This window comes from Pseudophryne corroboree, chromosome 1 (assembly GCF_028390025.1).
Source record: "Pseudophryne corroboree isolate aPseCor3 chromosome 1, aPseCor3.hap2, whole genome shotgun sequence".
Taxonomy (NCBI): Eukaryota; Metazoa; Chordata; class Amphibia; order Anura; family Myobatrachidae; genus Pseudophryne; species Pseudophryne corroboree.
The window spans coordinates 512,946,928-512,959,386 of NC_086444.1; the positions used below are offsets into that span (position 1 = coordinate 512,946,928).

General features: G+C 45.6%; 1 protein-coding gene and 2 pseudogenes across 4 annotated transcripts in view; 1 reads left to right on the forward strand and 2 right to left on the reverse strand.

Annotated features, from left to right (window-relative positions):
* The window catches only part of TJP2 (tight junction protein 2), a 215,271-nt gene that overhangs the window by 95,294 nt on the left and 107,518 nt on the right, over window positions 1–12,459 (reverse strand). The gene's annotated exons all lie outside the window — the stretch shown is intronic.
* On the reverse strand, window positions 5,284–5,403 carry LOC134934805 (5S ribosomal RNA; annotated as a pseudogene).
* Window positions 9,147–9,266, forward strand: LOC134934722 (5S ribosomal RNA; annotated as a pseudogene).

Below are 12,459 nucleotides of genomic sequence, written 5' to 3' on the forward strand. Positions count from 1 at the left end.
TAGTGCTCCCCAGTCTCCCCCACAATTATAAGCTGTGTGAGCTGAGCAGTCAGACAGATATATAATATATATAGATGATGCAGCACACTGGCCTGAGCCTGAGCAGTGCACACAGATATGGTATGTGACTGAGTCACTGTGTGCTGTGTATCGCTTTTTTCAGGCAGAGAACGGATTATAAATAAAAGTGGTGGTCACTGGTCACTATCAGCAAAACTCTGCACTGTACACTACTGAGTACTCCTAATGCTCCCCAAAATTAGTAAATCAAGTGTCTCTCTAATCTATTCTAATTCTAAACGGAGAGGACGCCAGCCACGTCCTCTCCCTATCAATCTCAATGCACGTGTGAAAATGGCGGCGACGCGCGGCTCCTTATATAGAATCCGAGTCTCGCGATAGAATCCGAGCCTCGCGAGAATCCGACAGCGTCATGATGACGTTCGGGCGCGCTCGGGTTAACCGAGCAAGGCGGGAAGATCCGAGTCGCTCGGACCCGTGAAAAAAAACATGAAGTTCTGGCGGGTTCGGATTCAGAGAAACCGAACCCGCTCATCTCTAGTGATTTCTCTAATAAATCCATCCATGTCTAATATATGCGCCTCCTACTAAATCCAGACATGCAGTTATTTACACATAGTATGGAGCAAATCACAAATCAATAACCAGAAGCAACAAAAAACAAATGAAAACACTAACCACATTGTCTACTTGCTGATTAACAAAGTCTCACCAGAAAAACAAAACACTTAGCATAGAATGTCCACACAGTATCTACCCTCCAAGCCAGTGCACAGGCAGAAACAATAGAGCTATTCTTGTCATGCAAACACTGCTTCTCTTGACTGGTGTACAATTCATTCCTGACATGCTTTCAATCCAATTAGTATAGAAACCTTGACGGGAAGAAATTCAGATTTGTAAACTACTAAGAATAAATAAATGTTTCTGCCGACACATTAACATTTGTTTGATCTTTTCCTAGACAACAGTCACTTTGGCTTGGACTGTAAAACAGATATGGCTGTACTTTAAAATCAATCAATCGTAATATGCACATTAGAACGCAGACCTCTTGCAAGAAGTGCAAACGAAACAAGAATCTCATTCTATGGCTGCTTCTTGTGCAGCATCTTCAAAGAATAAGTACTGTAATGCTGCCCTCCACATAAACTCAACAGTTTTACACCTTTATCTAAAGCCCACCTGTCACTTGCACACGTAGCATTATTAATAAGTACTATTTTTGCTATACTACAGAGATTTTTTAGTGGGGAATTTGTGTGTGGGCACAAAATTATTTCTGCTCACACCCACCTGAGGTGGCGAGCAGAAATGCACAAAAAGTTTAGCTTTTCGGCACTTAAACAGCAGTTTCGTCAGCGTGTCCAGTAGTTTAGATGGGTTTAGCCACTTTGCACGGCTAAACCTCGTGAATTTGAGCATAAGCAAAGGGCGACTATTTGCATAACAACTAAATAGCTCTATCGGGTGTCCTTTACATAGGGGTGCACAAAAAAGAACACCGTGCATCGTAGCTTGCTGCACATGGGGCTGCATAGTCATAGGGTAATGGGGTATCTATTCAGATGGTCGACAATATTAAGGTCGACACTTATTGGTCGACATTGGCATGGTCAACATGGACAAAAAAGGTCGACATGAGTTTTTCACATTTTATTTTCTTTTTTGGAACTTTTTCATACTTTACGATCCACGTGGACTATGATTGGGAATAGTAACCTGTGCCGAGCGCAGCGCTGGCGGAGCGAGGCACCTTGCCCGGAGCATGACGAACGAAGCGAGCCATGCGAGGAGACGCGGTGCACTAATTGGGGTTCCCAGTCACTTTACACAGAAAACATTAAAAAAAAACAACAACAACCTCATGACGATCTTTTCATGTGTCGACCACATACCGGAACCGGAGTCCTCATGCTGACCACTGTCTACTGTCGAAAGCACTTCAGAGGTGAATTTGGGGATTAGGCCGCCCCCAGGCACAACATTAACTGTCACCCCCCATCATGTCATTGCCCCCTTCATGTTGGCGAGTCCCAACTGCCAAAGCAGAACTAACCTCACTCCCTTCCACCACCACGATAATCTGACCATTGCCCTCTCCTCCCTCACCAGTTAAAAAATAGGTTGCAATGACAAAAACAAAATAAAAAAACAGCTGTCCATCAGCCTCGTAGGGCTCTCATGCAAGTGAGCATGCTGTGCCACCCCCTCAGCAGGAGTCACCCCTAGGTGGGGTGTGTTCAAACTGAAATCTAAATTTCAGTGTAAAAATAAAGCAGCCAGTATTTACCCTGCACAGATACAATATAACCCACCCAAATCAAACTCTCTCTGCAAATGTTATATCTGCAACCCCTGTAGTGCACATGGTTTTGCCCATTAGAGTACAAATTTGCTGCTACGATCAAGTCTAAATTAGGCCCTTCTCTATTTAGGTGCCCACTAACTACATACATACATACACTGGTAAAAAAGAAAATAGGATTTTAAAAACCTACCAGTAAATCCTTTTCTCGTAGTCCATAAGGGATATTGGGGACAGATTAGTACGATGGGGTATAGACGGGTCCAAAGGAGCCAGTGCACTTTAAATTTCTTCAACTGGGTGTGCTGGCTCCTCCCCTCTATGCCTCCTCTTACAGGTCAGTTATAGGTAAAACAGTGGCCAAAGGAGAATGACATACTTGAGAGAAGGAACATAACAACAATAAGTGTGGTGAGAGTTACATACCAGCACACCATAACATAACACAACATAACAGGGCCAGCAACAACTGGCAACAGGAACAGCAACAGCTGTTCAGGTAACACCTAACAGAGAACCTGCAGAAAGTCACCGCACAGAGGTGGGCACCCAATATCACTTATGGACTACGAGAAAAGGATTTACCGGTAGGTATTTAAAATCCTATTTTCTCTAGCATCCATAAGGGATATTGGGGGAACATTAGTACGATCGGGATGTCCCAAAGCTTCCAGAATGGATGGGAATGTGCGGAGACATCTGCAGCACCGCCTGCCCAAACTGGGTATCAAACTTGTAGAACTTCACAAAGGTGTTGTTCCCCAACTAGGTAGCAGCTCGGCATAATTGCAGTGCCGAGACTCCACGGACAGCCGCCCAGGAAGACTCCACTGATCTCATATAGTGGACCTTCAGAGACTGCGGAACAGGTAAGGCTGCCGACACATAGGCCTGTTGGATAGTAAGCCGAGTCCAACGAGCAATAGACTGCTTTGAAGCAGGGCAACCCTTTTTCTGCACATCATACAGCACGAACAAGGAATCAGTCTTTCTGATCCGAGCAGTCCTCTTGATATAGATTTTCAAGGTGCGCACTACATCCAATGCCTCCAGAGGGGCAGAAGTGCCAGAACTGGACGGACTCACAATAGGTTGATTCACCTATTCACCACCTTCGGCAGGAACTGCTGTCTAGTACGGAGCTCCACTCTGTTCTCGTAAAAGACCAAGCAGAGACTTTTACACTATAAGGCCCCCAATTAAGCAGAAGCCAGGGCCAGTAACATCACCGTTTTCCACGGGAGTAAGTTTTCTTCTACCATCATCAGAGGTTCAAACCAGGAGGACTGTAGAAAACGTAACACCACATCCAAATCCAAAGGTGCCGTAGGCGGCACAAAACGGAGGTTGTATGTGAAAGCACCCCTTGCAAAGTCTGAACTTCTGGTTGAAAATTGGTTGTAGAGGGAACCGCACAGATTGAAAGAATTATAATTTGTCAATAATAGTAATAGTCTGAAAACAACTGATAATAATCAATGAAATTACTTCATAGTCAGGTAACCAAGCACCTTATGACTTTTCTTCACCTATATAGTGTATATAGGTTAACCCTCAGTGCAGTGGCGGTTCTTGCCACGGGCAAGCGGTACTTTTGCCCGGGGCGCCGCCTTCCGGAGGGCGCCGGCGCCATCCGGAGGGCGCCGCACCAGGGCAAGATCCGCCACTGTGCCCCCCGCAGTGCCCTGCTGTGCCCCCCCGCTTTGAAGGGAACCAGACGCGTAGCGTCTAGTTTCCCTTCATTGAGAGGACCTTAGTTGTGCGGTGCGCGATGGCGTCATCGCGCACCGCACAGCAAAGGTCCTCTCCATGAAGGGAAACTAGATGCTACGGTCTAGTTTCCCTTCAAGTAGAGGACCTTTGCTGTGCGATGCGTGATGACGTCATTGCGCACCACACAGCATAGTGGCACACACACTAGGGGTCATAATTGACCTCTAGTGTCTATGCTGTTCTATGGGAGAGACGTAATAACGTCTCTCCCATAGATCGAAGAGAAGAGGGGAGAGGAGAAGAGCGGCGCCGCCGGCGGAGGGGGTCTGGATCAGGAACGGGGATGGTAAGTATACTTTTTATTTATTTATTTTCTTGCAGCGTCGTGACCACGCCCCCAATTGAAGCCACGCCCCCATATTTTGCCCGGGGCGCCACAAGTCTTAGAACCGGCCCTGCCTCAGTGGTGCCCCCCAGAGTCAAAAAATTTATCAAAGTAAATACAAAAGAGGCAGAAGAACAGTAGACTCTTGTTGGGGAGCACTCAGTTTCAGACATGCAGAGATTTGTTATAAATATCTGTTAAGCTCATCATTTTTTATTAGTTTAAGGTTAATAATATGGGAGTTCAGGTTTTGCCAATACGTGCAAAATTATAAAAATATATTAAACATGATAAATAGCTTTGGCTATGATAAATAAATAGCCGGATTCCTGGTGTTGTAATTAGTGTAATTCTGAGGTATACTCAATGGGGGTAATTCCAAGTTGATCGCAGCAGGATATTTTGTAGCAGTTGGGCAAAACCATGTGCACTGCAGGGGAGGCAGATATAACATGTGCAGAGAGAGTTAGATGTGGGTGGGTTATTTTGTTTCTGTGCAGGGTAAATACTGGCTGCTTTATTTTTACACTGCAAATTAGATTGCAGATTGAACTCACCATACACAAATCTATCTCTCTCTGCACATGTTATATCTGCCCCCCCCCCCCCTGCAGTGCACATGGTTTTGCCCTACTGCTAAAAAATTTCCTGCTGCGATCAACTTGGAATTACCCCCAATAAAGTGGTATCTTTGTGTTACAAAAAGGTTCTTATGACCATCATTTGATCTGCATAAGCAACTTTAAAGAAAGGTTATTGCAGAGGATTGAATCATAGGTCATGTGTCCAATTGTCGGTGTCCTGTTTTTATATGCTACTTCCTGTTAGCAAGTGAGTGGATCTAGTAAGCAGCCATAAATTGCAGTACCTGGGTGTTCCAAGGTGGTCTCCCATCCGAGTACTGGCCCGGCCCTCCACTTCTTGGCTTCCAAGATCAGATGAGATTGGGCATCTCCAGTGGGGTATGACCGCAAATTGCTGCGCTTAGACCTCTCGTCTGAATAAACAGTGGTAACAAGCCTTAATATTTATCAAAAAAATGGAAGGAGTATATACTATTACTCAATTTAAGCAGTAACTGCTTCCACTTATGAAATAGTCTGTGCAGTGATCACTGCCCGATAAATATTTTCACATGTGTATTGATGATCACAAGTGAGAGTGCAGGGAGTAGTACTAGATTTCCTGCTTTAGAAGTAACACAGTACAGTGATTATGGTCTCTAGGATTGTGACCATAAATATACCACAAAAGTATGATAAATCATAATATTTCTATATACCTGGAATTTGAAACAGTCCTCCAGGGATAACAATTCCTATGTCATAGGATTAGTTTAATGCACCTGTATATGCATAAACATGGGATAATGTGCCACAATATAGCTCATATACTGTTAGAGCTGAGAATTAATACCACAAGCTGAAATTTAATTACTGTTGGCGCCTAAAGTTCAATGCCATACACAGTATAGTCTCTCATTCAATGCTAAAAATAGCAATTCATGTATGAACCAAGAAACTCAAAACATAGATTAATAAGCCACAGTATAGCCCATATACCGTTAGGGCATAGGGTTCAGTGCCACACACAATAATTGTGGCTGGAATTTGATATCTCTTATTTGATGCCAAAAAATGGCAATTCATATACAAGGCGAACAATCATAAGCAGCAATTCATATCTGTCCTTTGTTCCCCACATTCAATCCGTCTCAAGATCATGTTACATGCATCTAAAAAACATATCCAAAATACGACCATACCTTACACAAGACACTGCTAAAACTCTAATCCACGCTCTCATTATCTCCCGCATTGATTATTGCAATAGTCTCCTAACTGGTCTTCCCAAAACGAAACTCTCACCACTACAATCCCTTCTGAATGCAGCGGCGAGGCTTATCTTCCTCGCTAGACGTTCATCATCTGCAGAGCCACTCTGTCAGTCCCTCCATTGGTTACCTGTACTAAGGGCCGGTTCAAGCCCGCTCTGCGCCTCGAGCAGGAAACGGGGGCGTGGCTTAATACAGGGGGCGTGGTCAATTACGCCCCCTGTACAGTAGTAGCGCCGCTTAAATGCTGAGCGGTGCGCGATGACGTCATCGCGCACCGCACAGCAAAAGGTCCTCTCCACGAAGGGAAACTAGACGCGTAGCGCCTAGTTCCCTTCGTGGAGAGTACCTTTGCTGTGCGGTGCGCGATGACGTAATTGCGCAACGCTCAGCAAAGGTCCTTTCCACGAAGGGAAACTAGACGCTATGCGTCTAGTTCCCTTCACAGGAGGCACAGCCGGGGGACACAGCGGGCAGCGGAGGGCACAGCAGTGGCGGATCTTGCCATGGTGTGGCGCCCTCCGGAAGGCGCCAGCGCCCTCCGGAAGGCGGCGCCCCGGGCAAAAGTCCTGCTTGCCCGTGGCAAGATCCGCTACTGCCTGTACTCTACCGCATTCAATATAAAATACTTTTACTCACACACAAGGCCATTAACCAAACTACACCAACGTACATCACTTCGCTTATCACAAAATATCTCCCAACCCGACCTCTTCGCTCTTCACAAGACGTGCGTCTCTCATCCACACTCATTACTCGCTCCCACTCACAACTGCAGGACTTTCATTGGGCTGCACCCACTCTGTGGAATGCCCTACCACGCACAATAAGACTCTCCTCTAGTCTCCAAACCTTCAAGCGTTCCCTGAAAACTCACCTCTTTAGGCAAGCGTATCAAATTCCAGAACCGCCCACATAACTTTCATAAACCTTCCTATCAAATTGCATCCACTCTGTACAGTCCACACATATCCTCACATGTCTTCTCATTCTATGCAATAGATAGGCATATGTACACAAGGAAAGGTGCTATTTCCCTATAGATTGTAAGCTTGCGATCAGGGCCTTTCTACCTCGGACTGCTATCACCCAGTTTGTTAGTGTTATTTCAAATTGTAAAGCGCAAGGGAATTTGCTGCGCTATATAAGAAACTGTAAATAAATATCACTCAGTGTAGCTGAAAAGTTCATTTGCCACACAGTGGTTATAGCTGAAATAGATACAATTTCCTATTCAGTGCTCAGTATAATGATACATGTGTTAAATGAAACAATTCACATGTAGCAATTCAGATGCCATGAAAAACATTCACAGATAACGGTTGCTGAAAAAATAATAACAGGCTTTCATTCAGTGCTCCAGAATAGCAATTCCTATGACAGAACACACAAGAAACTCATCTATAGTCACTCATAATTTCTTCCAATAGATATGCAGAAATACAACCAGTATTTGGACATGAGCAGAGAAAAGTGTATATGCACATTAATGATTATTAGCATGCTCTGAAAAGATAAACGTAACATATGCAAATATAACACTGAGTTAAAGGATAGGGTATCTTGGATAATTGGTGATATACTTCTAGAAAGTGTGAGTGTGGATCTGTGAATAATCACAATCACATGTGTGTCTCTTATTATACGAGTGACAGCTCCAAGGAGACATACCCACGCTGTATATGATGGTCTGCTTCTGAGAGACACACAATGTGTAAAAAAGAAAAAAAGATGTAATTATCTATTATGCATACGATACCAATAGTCCTGCTGTCTGCTCAGTGTGGCCAGACTGCGCTACTATTCCCAGCGGGGTGACACTCGTGGTGCATATTGAGCACACTGGTGTTACCTCTGTGCTGGGAAGTAAAGCGCTCTGGCCGTGGCGTCCGGGCTGTATGAATGCAGATGTCCGGAGAGGAGCTCCGGAGCCGTAGGCTAGTGACTGTAGGATGGCTCCCGGCGTTCCCGTTCCCGGAATCAACGGCTAACTCCATTCACGTTCCCGGAATCAACGGCTAACTCCGTGTGCGCATCACGTGATCAGATTGTCCCTTCCCTGTGATCAAGCTACCACTGCGAAACGTACGTCAGGGAAGGGACAATCCGATCACGTGATGCGCACACGTGGCCGGAGTTAGCCGTCGATTCCGGGAACGTGAACGGAGTAGCATTGAATGAGAGACTATACTGTAGGGCTGGCCAAACCGGTGCTCGAGATCTACCAACAGTTCATGTTTTCCAGGCCTCCTGGAGATCTGTAGAATTGTCAGTTAGCAATGAATGCAGCACATCTTAATTACTAATGACTGCACCTGTGCACTAGCTAGGTGGTCTGGAAAATGTGAACTGTTGGTAGATCTCGAGGACTGGTTTGGCCAGCCCTGCTATACTGTGTATGGCATTGAACTTTAGGCGCCAACAGTAATTAAATTTCAGCTTGTGGTATTAATTCTCAGCTCTAACAGTATATGAGCTATATTGTGGCACATTATCCCATGTTTATGCAGACACAGGTGCATTAAACTAATCCTATGACATAGGAATTGTTATCCCTGGAGGACTGTTTCAAATTCCAGGTATATAGAAATATTATGATTTATCATACTTTTGTGGTATATTTATGGTCACAATCCTAGAGACCGTAATCACTGTACTGTGTTACTTCTAAAGCAGGAAATCTAGTACTACTCCCTGCACTCTCACTTGTGATTATCAATACACATGTGAAAATATTTATCGGGCAGTGATCACTGCACAGGCTATTTCATAAGTGGAAGCAGTTACTGCTTAAATTGAGTAATAGTATATACTCCTTCCATTTTTTTGATAAATATTAAGGCTTGTTACCACTGTCTATTCAGACGAGAGGTATAAGCGCAGCAATTTGCGGTCATACCCCACTGGAGATGCCCAATCTCATCTGATCTTGGAAGCCAAGAAGTGGAGGGCCGGGCCAGTACTCGGATGGGAGACCACCTTGGAACATCCAGGTACTGCAATTTATGGCTGCTTACTAGATCCACTCGCTTGCTAACAGGAAGCAGCATGTAAAAACAGGACACCGACAATTGGACACATGACCTATGATTCAATCCTCTGCAATAACTTTTCTTTAAAGTTGCTTATGCAGATCAAATGATGGTCATAAGAACCTTTTTGTAACACAAAGACACCACTTTATTGAGTATACCTTAGAATTACACTAATTACAACACCAGGAATCCGGCTATTTATTTATCATAGCCAATAGCTATTTATCATGTTTAATATATTTTTATAATTTCGCACGTATTGGCAAAACCTGAACTCCATATTATTAACCTTAAACTAATAAAAATGATGATCTTAACAGATATTTAAAACAAATCTCTGCATGTCTGAAACGGAGTGCTCCCCAACAAAAGTCTGAACTTCTGGCAGGATAGCCAACTTCTTCTGGAAGAAGACAGAAAGAGCTGAAATCTGGACCGTAATGGATCCAAGACGTATGCCTTTATCTACTCCAGTCTGCAGGAAACAAAGAAATCTTCCCAAGTGGAATTCTGCAGACGGATATGTGCGTTCCTCGCACCAAGAGACATATCTCCTCCAGATATGATGATAGTGTTTTGACATCACAGGTTATCTGGCTTGCACCATAGTGGCAATTACCTTTTTGGAAAGCCTTTTGTGAGCTGTTCCGCTCAACTTCCATGCCGTCAAACAAAGCCGCCGTAAGTCCAGGTAGACGAATGGTCCTTGCTGAAGATCTCTTCTTAGCGGTAGAAGCCAAGGGTCCTCTACGGACATGTCCAGAAGAGCCGTGTACCACACTCTTCAGTGCCAATCAAGATTGCTTGCACTCCTTGATGCCTGATCTGCTTGAGCACCCTTGGGATCAACAGAATCAGAGGAAATAGGTAGACCAGCTGGTAAGGCCAAGGTGACATCAGTGCATCGACTGTACTCGTCTGAGGGTCCCTGGTTCGCAAGCAATAGCAGCGAAGCTTCATGTTGAGGCGATAAGCCATCATGGCAATCTGTGGGTAGCCCCACCCGTCGACCACCTGTTGAAACACCTGAGGGTGCAGTCCCCACTCCCCAGGATGGAGATCGTGGCGACTCAGGAAGTCCACTTCCCAGTTGTCCACTCCCGGAATGAAGATTGTGGTCAGTGCTCTTGCATGTCTTTCTGCCCAGAAGAGTATTCTTGACACTTCTTGCATGCAGGCTCTTCTTTTTGTCCCCCCTTATCGATTGATGTACACCACAGTCGTGGTGTTGTCCGACTGAACTTGGATCGCCCGATCCCAGAGCATTGGAGAGGCCTGAATCAGAGCATTGCAGATGGCCCGAAGTTTCAGGATGTTGATCGGAAGTAGGGCCTCCTGGGCAGATCACCTGCCCTGGAACTGCGCCCCCTGGGTGACAGCTCCCCATCCTCTCAAACTCGCGTCTGTCATGAGGAGGATCCAATCCTGAATCCCAAAGCGACGACCTTCCAGCAGGTTGGAAGACTGTAGCCACCACAGGGTTGAAATCCTGGCCTGGGGTGACAGCCGAATCATCCAGAGCATCTGAAGATGGGAACCGGACCACTTGTTCAGGATGTCCAATTGGAAAGGTCTGGCATGAAACCTTCCAAACTGTATCACCTCATACGAGGCCACCATCTTTCCCAACAATTTTATGCAAAGATGAATGGATACTCGAGCAGGTCGGAGAACCATGCGAACCATTTCTTGAAGTGTTCTTACTTTGTCCTCTGGGAGGAACACTTTCTGTGCTACTGTATCCAGTAGCATCCCCAGAAACAGGATCCGCTGAGATGGTTCCAGTTGGGACTTCTGCAGATTGAGGATCCATCCGTGGTGAGTCAGAAGTTGGATAGTGCAATCTATGTGGGGCAATAGAAGCTCCCTGGAACTCACTTTTATCAGGAATTCGTCCAGGTATGGAATTACGTTGACAACCTGGACCCCGAGCTGAAAACATAATTTCCACCATCACCTTCGTGAACACCCTCGGAGATGTAGACAGGCCGAAGGGTAACGCCTGAAACTGGTAGTGATTGTTCAGTAGGGTGAACCACAGATAGGCCTGATGAGGAGGCCAAATGAGAATATGGAGGTAAGCGTCCTTGACATCCAGGGACACTATGAATTTGTTGTTCCAGGCCCACAATCACTGTTTTCAAAGATTCCATCTTGAATTTGAAAACCTTTAGGTAAGGATTCAAGGACTTCAGATTCAGAATGGGTCTCACAGACCCGTCTGGTTTTGGTACCATGAACAGACTGGAGTAGTAACCTTGTCCTTGTTGTTGCAGACCTGGGACTGGACCAACTTGTTTATGGCCAGTAGTAGTGTACCACGCATATTTTCCAAAGCTGGTAAGCCGGATTTGAAAAATCATTGGGGAGGAGCACCGTCGAGCTCCAGCTTGTAACCCTGAGAGATAAGGTCCCTTACCCAAGCATCTTGGCAGGAACCGTCCCAGATGTGACTGTAGTGATGTTACCGAGTTGCCACCACGAGATCCCCTCGGGGTGTGTGGGCACTGTCATGCTGAAGTCTTTGTGGAAGCTGAACTGGTGCTCTGTTCCTGGGAGCCGGTGACAGCCGTTTTCTTAGGCTTACTTCTGGTGCCTCTAGCTGCATTGGAGGCCCCTCTGGCCCTAAATCGAAATCTGGAGGACCGAAAGGACTGAGTAGATGGGCCCGGGTAGGGACGTCTAGCAGGCGGAGGCCCCGAAGGGAGAAACGTGGATTTCCCAGCAGTAGTTTTGGAGATCCATGCGTCCAATTCACCTCCAAAGAGCCAGTCACCTGTGAATGGAAGAGATTCCACATTACGTCAGCAATCCACTGACGCAACCATATGGCTCTGTGCACCGACACAGCCATAGCCGTGGTCCTAGCATTAATATTGCCAATCTCTTTAAAGGAGTCACAGAGGACCCTAGCCGTGTCCTGAATATGTTTTAGGAAAGTTACAGTAGTAACTAAGGACATATCACCCGAAAGAAGACCTTCCTGAATTTGAGTAGCCCAGGAATGAATGGTATGTGTCATCTAGCAACCTGCAATGACCGGTCTTTGAGCTACACCTGCAGCAGTGTATATAGATTTCAGAGTGGTTTCCTATCTGCAGGGACCTTTACTGTAAAGGAACCTGGAGCAGGAAGTACCAGGCAAGAGACTGAGATGTCTACT